Source organism: Triturus cristatus, chromosome 9 (genome assembly GCF_964204655.1).
Source record: "Triturus cristatus chromosome 9, aTriCri1.1, whole genome shotgun sequence".
NCBI lineage: Eukaryota > Metazoa > Chordata > Amphibia > Caudata > Salamandridae > Triturus > Triturus cristatus.
In genome coordinates, this window is record NC_140592.1 from 269,100,627 (window position 1) to 269,113,616 (window position 12,990).

At 39.8% G+C, this 12,990-nt stretch overlaps 1 long non-coding RNA gene across 1 annotated transcript in view; it reads left to right on the forward strand.

Moving 5' to 3' along the window:
* Positions 1–1,662, forward strand: part of LOC146797733 (uncharacterized) — a 232,412-nt gene extending 230,750 nt beyond the window's left edge. Inside the window, exon 4 of the long non-coding RNA XR_014968519.1 lies at positions 898–1,662. This is a non-coding gene — a long non-coding RNA (uncharacterized LOC146797733). The remainder of the gene's footprint in view (positions 1–897) is intronic.
* Positions 1,663–12,990: the final 11,328 nt, after the last annotated feature.

Below are 12,990 nucleotides of genomic sequence, written 5' to 3' on the forward strand. Positions count from 1 at the left end.
CAAACAGTGTGATTCGCAAAAGTAGGACGCTTGCGATTGAAAAATGGCCTTTTGCAATTCAAGAAAGTTTGTGGGACTCGCAATTTAGGTAATCGCAATTTATTGCGATATCCTTAATTGCGATTGCATTTAAGGAGTCACAAATTCTGATTCCTTAAATGCAATGCTACAAGCAATTTAAAATAGCTATTTCGCTATTAGGGATAGCAAATTACAGGGGGAAAAAAGTGGTCGGTAATTTGCAAAAACATGACATGTTACAAACACACATGTCCTTGGGGCATGTGTGTGCGCAACATGAGTGCACATTACAATTTCAGGGGTTCAACAGGGTGTCCTTTTGGCACCCTCACACCCTTGAAATTGAAAACGCAATTTGAGAGTACCTATTTGGTACTCGCAAATTGTGCTTGCAATTCCCATTCATTCCTATGGTCCTCGAGGCCCATATGAATGAATGGGAAGCCATTCCTTAATTGCGGCTCGCAATATGCGAGTCGCAATTAAAGAATGTTTAGGAATCGCTAATTTTTGCGATTCCTACATGCATAGGCTTTTTCGATTCCTTATTTGCGATTCCTTAATAATCACAATTAAGGAGTCGCAAAAGCATCCCTTGATACATGGGCCAGTGAGTCTCTTCGCACAACTATCCTCAGAAATACCATATACTAATGAAGTGTACACAAAAGTACATACCACAAGTAATTTCTTGCTGCAGGTTTTCATATCGCTGTCAATTGTGTCTGTAAACAGAGGTTCACATTACCCAGTTATATTGTACCAAGGTTAACATGACGCTACCCAGTAGTTTTTATTTGTTGGAATTTATCCTGCTGCCCACTATTAACAGTTTGTCTCCTTTCTCCCAACTTTGATAATAAAATCCACTTGTAGGACTGGCCTCGCAAGAAAGCAATGAACAGTTGAACACCTTTAAATAAAAGTCAGAGTGCACAACGCTTACCCCCAGAGACCAGGCTGACCTCTCCCTCTTATGTGCTGATTCAAGATCACGCTAGATCAACAACAGGATTCACGCTTAATGAAGCATCAGGTTCAGGATTGTTGGATTTTTGAAGCGACATGCCAATCTTTGCTTCCACAATATCAGCGCCACAGGTGCTAATACGAAGCAGCTGCTGAACAGGAAACTCAACCACTTCCCCATGAACAAAGTGACTGCCAAAGGAGAACCTGCATGGCCGCTAGAATCACAATAGCCAGCATGTGCATCAGGATGGTCCTTCTTTTATAGCAGAGACCCTCCCTAGGTGGCCGCTGTTCAAGGTTGTTTGATGAGAAAGCATTGGGTCTTAAATATTAAAAAATATGCATCAACTACATGCAATGGGGCATAGTTAAGGGGGCACAGTTTTGTTTAAATCAAGGGTGTGTTATTTATTTTTGTCACATCTTTTCATTGCATGTAGTTGATGCATATTTTTAAAATATCATAGATACCCCTGACGAAGGTCCAGGAGGACCGAAATGCATTGGGTGGATTTTAACATGATGGAGGAATCTAGTTTCAGTACAAGCCTACGAATAGGCCCGGATGGGCAATTCTGGAGCATTAAAACACATGAAATAATGGAACTATGTACCTTTGACGTGATGAAAAAGGACTGTTATACTATGGGAATAAATTGGATGAATTGTAAAATACTACTGATTACGTGGATTTTTTTAACACAAATGTGAATAAGGCTGTGCAACTCTTTTTGACACGCAAACCGATTGTCATACTTTCAAGTTGTTTTCTTCACATGCGCATTCGGGACGGAGCGCACTTTGAGTGAATGCACGACAAATGTGAGAAATATGGATAATAAAGGACTGAACTTAAAAGAAGGGTGTGCTTCAGGTCTATTACAATGTAAACCTTCTAAAAGTGGCATTTTTAAAATTGTAATGAAAAATCTGACTTTACCATTAAAGAGGGTTTATCATTACAATTTCACAGATACCAAACATGCCATACCTACCTGGTCCAAATTAGAAATTTAGGAGTTACAGCTTATTAAATGTAATAGAAACTGAATGTCATTCACCCACATGAGATGAATGACAGACTGGAATTTGCTTGTTTTTTATGAGATGTCATTTACACATAACTAATAAGATTTATTCTTTTTACTTGACTATTTCTCTTGAGTATTGTTTTTTTCACTTTTCTTCTCTTGTTTTGTTCTATTGATCCTTTCCCTTTATCAGTGTGTATTTATGGTTAGGTAAGCGATCATCGCTTACAGGCTTTATCTGTTTCTGTACGTACACCATTGTCACTTTTACACTTCACTGAGTTTTCAGTCACACTATTACCTTGTTTGTTTCTTGATATCCCCAGTTGTTAAGTACGGTATATAACTCTTTAAGAATTCACACTCCGTGCACGTCATGATGCTCGGAATGTCATGCACAAAAAAAATCCTGTCCTAACAGCCCTTCACGTTCATTCACCCTAAAGAGGAAACGTGGAGACTAGCAGTCAGTTTACCAGGTAAGCTTGATTGACAAATAACACTGAATGCAAGCACTTTTGTATACTTTGTGTAATCAGGAAGTATACAGCATGGCAGTCACAATGCGAGTGAATCACGGCGTACTGAATGTGAGCACTCCACTTTGAACACCTTCCTTTTGAATAATATTGTTCAATTCTTAACCGGAGAGTTTATGGCACTTCAATCATGTTGCGTTGAGATTTCCGGAACTGGAAGAATCCAGGACACGCTGAGCACTTGTTTTTGGTCGATATGTGTGTAGATGCCTCTTCGGCTTTCTACCACATTGTATGACACAAGCATTGAGTCGTTCTTTTAAAAAAAAAAAACGCAACAATCTCGCGGAGCACTTTTCTCGTCTTATGCATGGATAGCTTTTTTTTTAATCACGTGTCACAGCATGATCTTTATTGTCTTGCTACTATCACACAACAATCCTGGTTTATATATATTCGGGCGATGAAGCCAATAACACGGGTGTACGTCAGGTTTATTTTTGAGTTTCTGTTCAATTTTTGAGGACTAGGCTGAGCTGACTTTTGTTTCAATTGTGTTGTTGATTCTTTAATCGGAAGACCCCTGATGAAGGGTCATGAACGACCCGAAATGCATTGGGTAGTACTTTTGGATTGATTACAGTGTTAACTGCTGAACATTGTATAAGATGAAGGATACAAAATAACATTAAAAATCACTGCCAACAAAAAGGGATGATTGATGATCAAAAGTTTGTAATTATTGGAAATACATTGAAGAATATTTAGAGAAGTTTTGATGAAAAACTGTTTTGTTTTGGAGCTAAGTGCAACCGGCAATTAGGGAGCGGCTTTGCCCTACCTGGCAAAAATTCCATTGTTTAATCTTTTCAGCGCTCTTCAGACACAGCGCCATTGACTGGGACGCACACTGTGAAATTTATTTTGTGAGAAGGTTAACGTGCACCACGATAACATAATCCTCATTTTAAAACTGCACTTAGTCTGCAGTGGCAGACATAGGACATGTTTTGCTGCGCTACTTAAGTGGGTGATACAATAGGTGCTGTAGGGTCACTGGTGGCCAATCAGGTGTAGGTCAATCAAACCATGTTTAGGGGAGTGAGCACAAGCACTTTAGCACTGGTTAGCAATGCTAAAGTGCACAGAGTCCTAAAGCCAACAAAAATGAATTTCAGCACCAAATATTGAGGTAAGTAGGCAAAAGGTTTGGGGGAACACCACCCTAAGGCTGACAGGTCTAAGATGAACCCTGTCCCTGGTCCTGCTTATTCTGATTCTTCTACTCCACCTAATCCTCCCCCTCTGGTCCCAGCTCATAATAGCCCTATTCCACCTGCTTCTGACATGACTAGTTCTCTGGTCCTCTTCTAACATGCCATGATACTCTTGGCCCTGGTCCTCATGCTTGTTGCCATCCTGGACTAACTTGTCCACTTTTTCCAGGTCCTCCTTGTTAAATGAATCCTGTTCTTAGCCACCCGGCTTGGTCATCCTCCTTTCGTCCTGGCTTTCCTTGCCATGGTCCTCCTTTTCCTCCTTGACCTGGTCCTGCTTGTTCTGGTATGGCAGGTCTTGATATGCTTGGGCCTCTGTGACTTGAGCTTCCTTTTCTCCTTGGTTGTGGTCATATTGGTCCTCCTTGCCCTGATTCTCTTAGCTCTTGTCCTGCTGGCTATGGTTGTCTGGCCATCTCTTCTTGAGTCTTCAGGTTCTATTCTCCTAGTCCTCCTCACGCTCAGTCTGGTTTTCCTAGCAATGGTCTTCCTCTTCCTGGTCCCAACAGTCCATTTTCACTTTGTAGTTTTGTGCCCACTAAACCTGATCTTTTTGTTTCTGGTCTTCCTTGTTTGGGTCTTTGCATGCCTAATCCTTTTGGTTCTGGCCCTTCTGGCCATCCTGGTCCTTTAAGGCCACCCTCTTCTAATTCTTCCTTTTCTTTACTGATCTTGTTGACCCTCGTCCATTTGACCTGATTCTTCTGATCCTTTCCACCCTGCTCATCGGATTCCTAGCACATCAGTTGCTGGTTCTGCTGGTCTTCTGGCTGTACCAGGCCTCTGTCCTGGCCCTCTTAGCCATTGTCTTCCTGTTTGGATCATCTTTGTCCTCCCGGCCCTGAGCCTTGTCCTTCTGGTTCTCACTGCACCCAGTGGTCTGGGCCCTTTTGGTCCTGGTTCTCTTTGTTTGGCTCCTTTCTCAGAGCTTTGTCATTTTGGTCCTGATCCTCCTGAACATCCAGGTTCAGTCCCCTTAGTATTCTCAGTCGTGGCTGTTCTGGTCCTTCTGATCTTCCTTACCCTGGTCCTGGTCTGTCTGATCATCATTCCCAAGTATCCTAGGACTACTGTTTCACTGGCTCCCTGGCCTGGACATTTTCACCCCCATCATACTAATCCTCTCCCATCAGACCAGCTGGTCCTGCTCTCCTGATTTATCTATTCCCCTGGTTTGCCTGTTCCTAATCCTTCAACTCCTGGTTCTGCTGGACCATGTAGTCCTGGACTTAGTTCTGGTACTCCTTTTCCGGGTCCTCACATATCGGTGCTGGTCCCACTGACCTTGGTATCCCAGGCTCTCACAGTCCGCAGTCCTCTTGCCCCATTGAAGCTCCAGAAATAAAGGTTTGATTCCTACATTTCTTATCTGAATATTCAAATAGCAAAAATGTTCTTATTTAAAATTGATTTTTCTGTTTTTCATTTGTAATGATTAGTTCACTTACTTTTGTACAAACTTGTTCAACTATATATTCATTTACAATTAAATGCCTCACACATGTTGCATCTCCATTACAAGATGGCCACCACTTTACCATTGCTTGTTGTCCCTTTTTTTCTTAATGGCCACCTGTTGATCTGGCCTCCAGTTAATTTGTACATCATCTCTACTATTTCGCCTGTGGCCAGCTAAACAGCAAGGTTTATGTACTATTTTGTCAAATAACAAAGATTATGAACGATCTGCCCGGTGGCCAAGTAAGTAGCCATTTCAATATCTTTGAATATATAGATACACATATATGCACATATTCCAGGAAAGTCAGATTTAAACATTTAATAGGCAAACATACAGGCTCGAGCATTGCCCCAAATAAATACTGCTTTGGGGTGAAAGGTAGCTGGACTAGTAGATGTGTGTGGCTAAGTGCAGTGGCTCCACCTGGCCCCCCTCTAGCGACGCCACTGAGTAGAAGACTCATCTGGGTTACAGGTCATATCCATTTAAAACAGGAGCTTAAAGTGAATAAAACTCCATTACGACCAAAAACAAGGACGTCTAAAATAAACTGCCGAAGTTTATGGATCAAACCCACTTCCTTACATTGAGCAGATGTTTTCTAGGATGATAATTACTGGACTTTAGGCCACTTAAATGAGGAATGTAATCACAAAAAACATAAAAATACAGGTTGATATTTACATCTGAGCCTAAATATTATAAAAATGTTTATCATTTATAATCATTTCCAAAGGAATGTCTGGAAAACTGCGCTAGGCTCAGTTTTCCAGGCAGACTTCTTGGCAAGTCGTGTGACTATTCCCAAGACTCAGATTCCCCCTGTAGGGAGTTATCCATAGCAGAGAGGTCAACACACAGAGAATGGATTCCTCAGTACAAATGCACATATTGTTCCTATTTTTTCTCCATTGCCAATTGGAGAAAGTTCCTCCAGTACACCTAACCAAATGTGAGAGTGAACAATTCCTCTTTCTCCCCTGGAAGGGAACTTACTCCACCCCTTTGCTTTAATAAATCTCCAACCATTCCCAGGGTAGAATGGGATGGAGCGTTTTGGAATGCCCAACAATGTATATGTTTGTCGGTGTTCCCAAACTTCCACAGCAAATCATACCTTGATACCCAACTCCTACTCCTTGACTTGAATTTAGGTGTGTAGATTTATGCTCACTCGTGGAGGAGAAATTCACTCTAATAAATGCATATATGTTTATCAGTTCCTAACACAGTTCTTTCCAACATGTATAACAAACTAGTCAGTAACCTCACTCAGAAGTTTGTTTACCACTCGGCCATGTAGAGGGAACAATTCCTGAAAATACATGGGTTTTCTATCTATTGAGATAGGTTGGCCAATGGAATGATATGAGTCATGTTTATGAAGAAGACAATGATAGTAAGTATGGTTGTCAAACCAAGTAAAACAACTAAATCAACAATACAAATGTGGATGCATAATGCCATGTATACAGAGGAGTTAAATACATGGGCTTTCTGCTAGGTAGAGTCAACACAATAACTCACAATTACGAAAATAAAGAGTTTTCAGCCAACTAGGCATCTTCTGTTTCTTACCTTGTAGTCTAACTTTTGTGAGCTATTAACCATATTTTAAACTCCATTTGTGGACTGTGACTGCCATCTTGGAACATATACATATAATCCAATCTCTGTTGACCGTTGTATCTATGAAAAGGACTTCAAGTTGGGTCTGCAGGTGACAGTGCTTTAACATGTAGCTGTGAAGTTGTAGGAAGCCCTACCAAGCTTGGATACTTATAATGTGCTGGGCTGGTACATGGGTCACCAATCAACCTCTTGGAATTGAACTTTCCATATTAGTACATTGTTCTTTAATATGCCGAAGCAAGCAGAGAATGAGAATACACTATACTTGAAAACCTCTTGGTAATCCAGTACACAGAAACACCAATGCATCCTTGAATCATGTGCATCTTTTGTCAGCCTTGAATAAAGAAGATGAGGGATAAGTGAGTGTATGTAAGAGGGTCAATGTCATGCATTTACAGATCCTCTACATGGCGATGTGGATCAAGAATCTACACCAACAAATGTTTCTAAACTTTGTAATTTGATTTTTATTGATTTTTTTCAGGTTATGGGCATCCTCCAGCCTTCCATTCTCACTAATGCAAGGCATAGAGGAATCTGTGCATTCCTTAATGATGCTCTTACTTTTCTGCGTACCATAAACGTTAGGGTTGACTTGATACATTTATGGAAAATGTTGCATTGTGATCAAAAGCAAATGTTTTTTGTGGCAACGTGTATCATCTGCATCCTGTAGAGTAAAATTGCTGTTTGATACCTACAAGGCCCGATCTAGAGTTTGGGATAAAGTCCAGACTCTTGGTGCTCATCCCTCGCTGGAATTCCTGAAATCCTGTTTGTTATTTCTGGTGCATTCCACACAAGGACAGCAGTGTTCGAGGAGGCGGGAAGGGTGCCTGAAGGTCAAGGGAACTGGAGTGAGCCATGAAGACAGTAATCTCTGGAACTCCCTCTTCTATGCATTGTCAGATATGTGTTGTGGCAAAGAATAGAAGAGTATTCCAAAGAAAGGTATTCTCTGGGTCTATGCGTGCTAAAAACTCACAAATGAGGAGTATTTGCTGCATCGACTATTCATTTAGGCAAAAGGGAAGGATGCACACCTAGGTAGAGGTAAGTTTAAATAGGACCTTGTATTTCTAATATTGGACATGTAGGACATCTTAACTGTGATACATATTGGTGATATGCTGAATTATTCTGACACTTACAAGGATCATATTCACTAAGTCCACTGGTCTTGTCACATTTACAAGAGAGCCATTTATTTGCCAGATTAGCAATATGTGTATTTCATCAGACTAATGTGTATTTTGGGGGATCTAAGATCATACTTAGGTGAGTTTCTATGGACCCAAAGTGAGCACAGGCAGTTTTGGATTAACCACCACAATACTCTGCAATACAAATGCAATGTTTTTTTTTATTTTGCTAATTTCCACAGGAGCTTGATCCATAATTTCTCTCCAGTAGTTACACAGTTGACAAAGCTACTTAAGAAAAATGTACCATTTACATGAGCTTCTACAATGGAAACTAATTTCACTCTGTAATTTCACTCTGTCACTGCAACAGCAGCACTGGGTGAAATGTGTGCTGCTTAAAATATCACAACCCAGGTGTACTCCTGGCCTTAACAAGAGTAAATCTCTGTCCATTTCCAGGATTGGAAGAGGTTGGAGTACCGACATACTCATGGTTCTGTGGGCATTCACAAACTTTTTAAACTAATCACAAAGTGATATGCCCAGCCTCACCCCTTTCCTAGTATTTTACAATGATAAACTACGGACAACTGCATTCAAAATTGATCTCCTGGTTTAGAGGAAGCGGCCACCTGGAATGCGATGCACTGCAGATGTATTGAGTAACAAGCAAGCAACCTATTAGCACTACCTGGAGAATGTAGTATCTTCTTAATTAAATTAAAATAAAATGAAGAGAAGAGAAGCAAAGAAATGAAAGAGGAACTGTGAAGGAGAAAATTCCAAACTGAAGAATGGGCAAGACAGCTCTGATACTCAAGCAATTCAAGTTGTCAGGTGGATGTACATGTGATCAGAAAATGCCATCATTCTTAGGGCCAAAGAGCTAATGACTGATGAAGACTGAACCATTACCCCATGCAGTTCACTGTCATGGGCAGTAGCAGAGCGTAAATTACACTCAAACAAACCAATGGCTGAACAGAGTGAAACCAAAGGGACCCTGTGTCCTTATGAATATACATTTATAGATGTGAATGTGGATGTGTGCAATATTTAATAATTGAATACTTTTTTATTACAAGATCCTTGCAGACATCTAACAGGAGATTCTAGCAAGAATTATTACAGTGCAAACCATCTCCCCCTAGGTCTTGTCAGAGGCAGTCACCAACACTAAAATAATTCTCTACAAAGGTAATTTGACACTTCCTGTGGCAAAATATCTACCTGTAGGCTTTAATATAGAGAAATAACAATCCACCCTTAATTGCCTGTTGATTTTAACATATGTTTTGACAATCTATATGTCAGCCTAATGTGTTTATCATAACCTTTCCTAATACAGAGATCAGACCTATGGTAGTAGAAATACTTTTCCTAGTGAACCAATCAGGCCTGCAGCCATTATGAATGGCTTATCACATAACCAACTGAGGCCTCCTGTACTGAGCAAAACCTTTTCCACAAGGCAACCTTTAGGCATACAGTCATAAAATTACATGGTATACACAATTACAGTTGTCAAAACAAAATACTATCTAATCCAAGAGGGCCTAACATGGATTGTGAAGGTACACATTTTCTATACCCATGGTTTGTCAGCAGGGGCAACCAGCACCTAAATTCTTACCTACTATGGTAATCTGGGTGATTTTGTGTAATACCAAAATACCCATCTGTAGGCTTTATACAGAGTAATAACAATTTACCTTGAAGGTCTACTGATGTTAACTGCTTTCATTATGAACAATCAACCCTGTACCCTTTATCACTGGCTTTACACCATAACTAACTTAGACCTACTGTGTTAGTTCATAAGGCTTCCCATAAAGTAATCATAAGGTTTACTCAAATACAATTACAAATATGTACAAAATGCAGTTGTCAAAAAAATACAAAATTCCTATTAATAGGGCCTAATGCGTATTAGCATATTGTAAATTGTCTATCCCCATGGTTTGTTCAAGTGGGTGACCAGCACCAAAACACTTGCCAACTACAGTATTCTGTGAGAGTCTATGTACCAAAATGCATCCCTACAGGTTTTAGCACAGTGTAATAACACTCCACTCTAAAAAGCTGTTTGTCTTTCCTACATACTTTTCACAAGCAGTAGGAAAGGCCTTCGTGCATTGTTATAACTTTTCATTAACCGCTTCACCACGGCAGATATTCCGCCGGGGTGCGGACGAATCTGAAGCGTGCGCAGATCGGAGGGCCCCGGGCCGAGATCAATACACGACCATCGTGAAAAAGGTTAAGGGAGCAGAGTAATTGGCATTCCATACATTTATGCATCAAAATATTAATATGTTTAATAAAATATTAATCAGTGTACAAATGCATTAATCCAAGTGTTAGCAAGGAGCTATATTTAGTTGTAGCAGAAGCCACTTTTATATAATTGACCGAAAATTGAGGCATTAAGGCATTGTTTATGGTAACTGAATTCAATTGACTGACATTTATTCTCTTAACTTTAGAGTGATCGTGGCAAAGCCTTAAGCTTGACCTAATATGTCTTAAAGCCTTCCTCATATGCAGAATAAAATGATGTTCTTGAGTTGCTACCATGTTTTCTTTCTATTTCAGGTGCCCTATCTACTTTACTAGTTAGAATAGTATCTTGTTTATATAGGGAACTGATAGATAAGAGAACAGTAATTGTAATGCAGAGTGTGGAAATGGGACAGAGCCTTCTGTGCCAGGCAGACCAGACTAGTGCCACTTTCAAGATGGTGCTGCAAGCTTTGTGTTACATTGTTCAGTGATGGGAACGTGGGAAGTTTATCTACCTACTCCCAGGAGATACTGTACCACGATTGGTCCAACCAAAGGAAGTTGGTGGGACGAACTAATCCAGAACTTTCTACTGTGTATTAATTGTGCAAACTCTTATAGTTTAGCAGTTCCTGACTTCGCTGAGGGAACATCTTTCCCGAACTCTGCTGATTTTCTCTACTTGTGATATGGAGTTTCATGCTTGAAACACCTGCAACTAAATCCCCTGAACCTTAACTGGGTTCAACAGATGTTTAAACATTTGTCTTAATTTCCCCTAGCCACCTTCGATGCCTTATTTAGATTAGGGAACTTATTTTATGGAACCAATCTGTTTTCTATGATATTGTGAATGCATGATCATGTAGCAAAATGAATGATAAACTCACATAAGAAAGAGGACAATATTGTGGAAATGTGCTAGGACAATATAATGAAAAATATATAATTAGCCGCCTTAGAAAATATATGTACATAGAATTGATTTTTTAAAATTTTATCTTGAGAAAAACCATAAACCCTCCCAAAAATATTTTTTATAGGATGTACTTTTGCGTATTTGCACTCATCAATAATAAGCACTGTATAGCACTTTGCACTTTATGGCCTATTTTGAACACAGTTGACATCAGGATGCACTAGACACTTTAGGGGGTTGACATAAGAAGACACTGTGAATAATCACTGAAAGATAAAAATGCATCATTTTATATGGGACTCAACCTATGGCTTATATGATCACATTCATGCACTTTTTAGTGACAGTGGCTGAATAGGATGACTCTAAATAGGACCATTCAAGGGGCATGTATGCAGGTAAATTAATCAAATGATCATGAACTGATGATATTTGAATGGTGTCTAAATACCATTATGGTTTTAGACCATTATTTATTTATTTATTTATTTAGTTATATACATTCATATATTTATATGTGTCTAATTGAGTCATTGTCTGTGTCACCGATATAGTATGTACATAAGGTTTGTAGAATGTATGTTTTTACTGGCCTTTAAATCATTTTGAGTCTCCGATTACATAAGGGTGCAAATTTGTGGTTCAGGTCTGTACTTCAGTAAAAACATGGGACATTTTAGTAAAATAATGTCGGCTGACATTATAAATTAGCAAGTTCCAATGTGATTTCTGATGGTATAAACTAATAGAATAATGGTAACAGTCTTTCTTTTATCTTTGGGGTCAAGTGATACACAAACGAAAAAAAACATTTAAATTGTCTCACCGCAAGGTATTCCGCATGTGATCAAGGCCGTTTAACCGGCCAAAATGCGTCATGACTGAAATATGAGAGAAAATAAATAATAATCGCACAAGCAAGAGGAGTTTGTGCATTCTTTCTCGCTGTCAAGGAGGTTAAGGAGTGCTATACAATTGGATTTGATATATATATTCATTCAACATATGCCCGAAAGCTTGAGAATGCACTCGACAGACAATGAACACCTTTCGGTATTAATTGAAATTTGGAAACCAGCATCTGTATTCCAGGTTAAAAGTCTTTATTTGCCAATGCGTTTCGAGGCTCCAGCCTCTTCTTCACAGGCAGCTTTGATCTACGGAATAAAGGTTCCAATTAGTTCCATGCTTTGTTTATATGTATACGCTCCCGGTGGGCTACGCTTAGTGCAATTAATTTTTAAAGCATGATGGGACATGTGGTCCACATTGGATCAGGTTTTACTCTCAGTAAGTTCTGTGTCACAGTCTTCTCTTTATAGCTTTTCACATACCCACAGTGGGCCCCAGAATACAGCGCAGATTCATTATTCCACATTAGCTGTGCTGCTAGATCGGTTTCGACACAGTTCCAAACCACGCAGTCTCTCGTCTTCAGGGATGGTGCAATTCTCCACGGCAGGGCAGCCATGTCGTAAATTATTCAACAAACACCCAAAAGCTTGAGAATGCACTCGATAGCCAATAAACACCTTCCGTTATCAATTCAAATTTGGAAACCAGCATCTGTATTCCAGGTTAAAAGTCTTTATTTGCCAACGCGTTTCGAGGCTCCAGCCTCTTCTTCACAGGCAGCCTTGATCTACGGCACAAAGGTTCCAATTAGATGCATGCTTTCTTGATATATACGCCCCCAGTGGGCTACGCTTAGTGCAATTCATTTTTAAAGCATGCTGGGACATTTGGTAAACACGGAATGCGTCAGG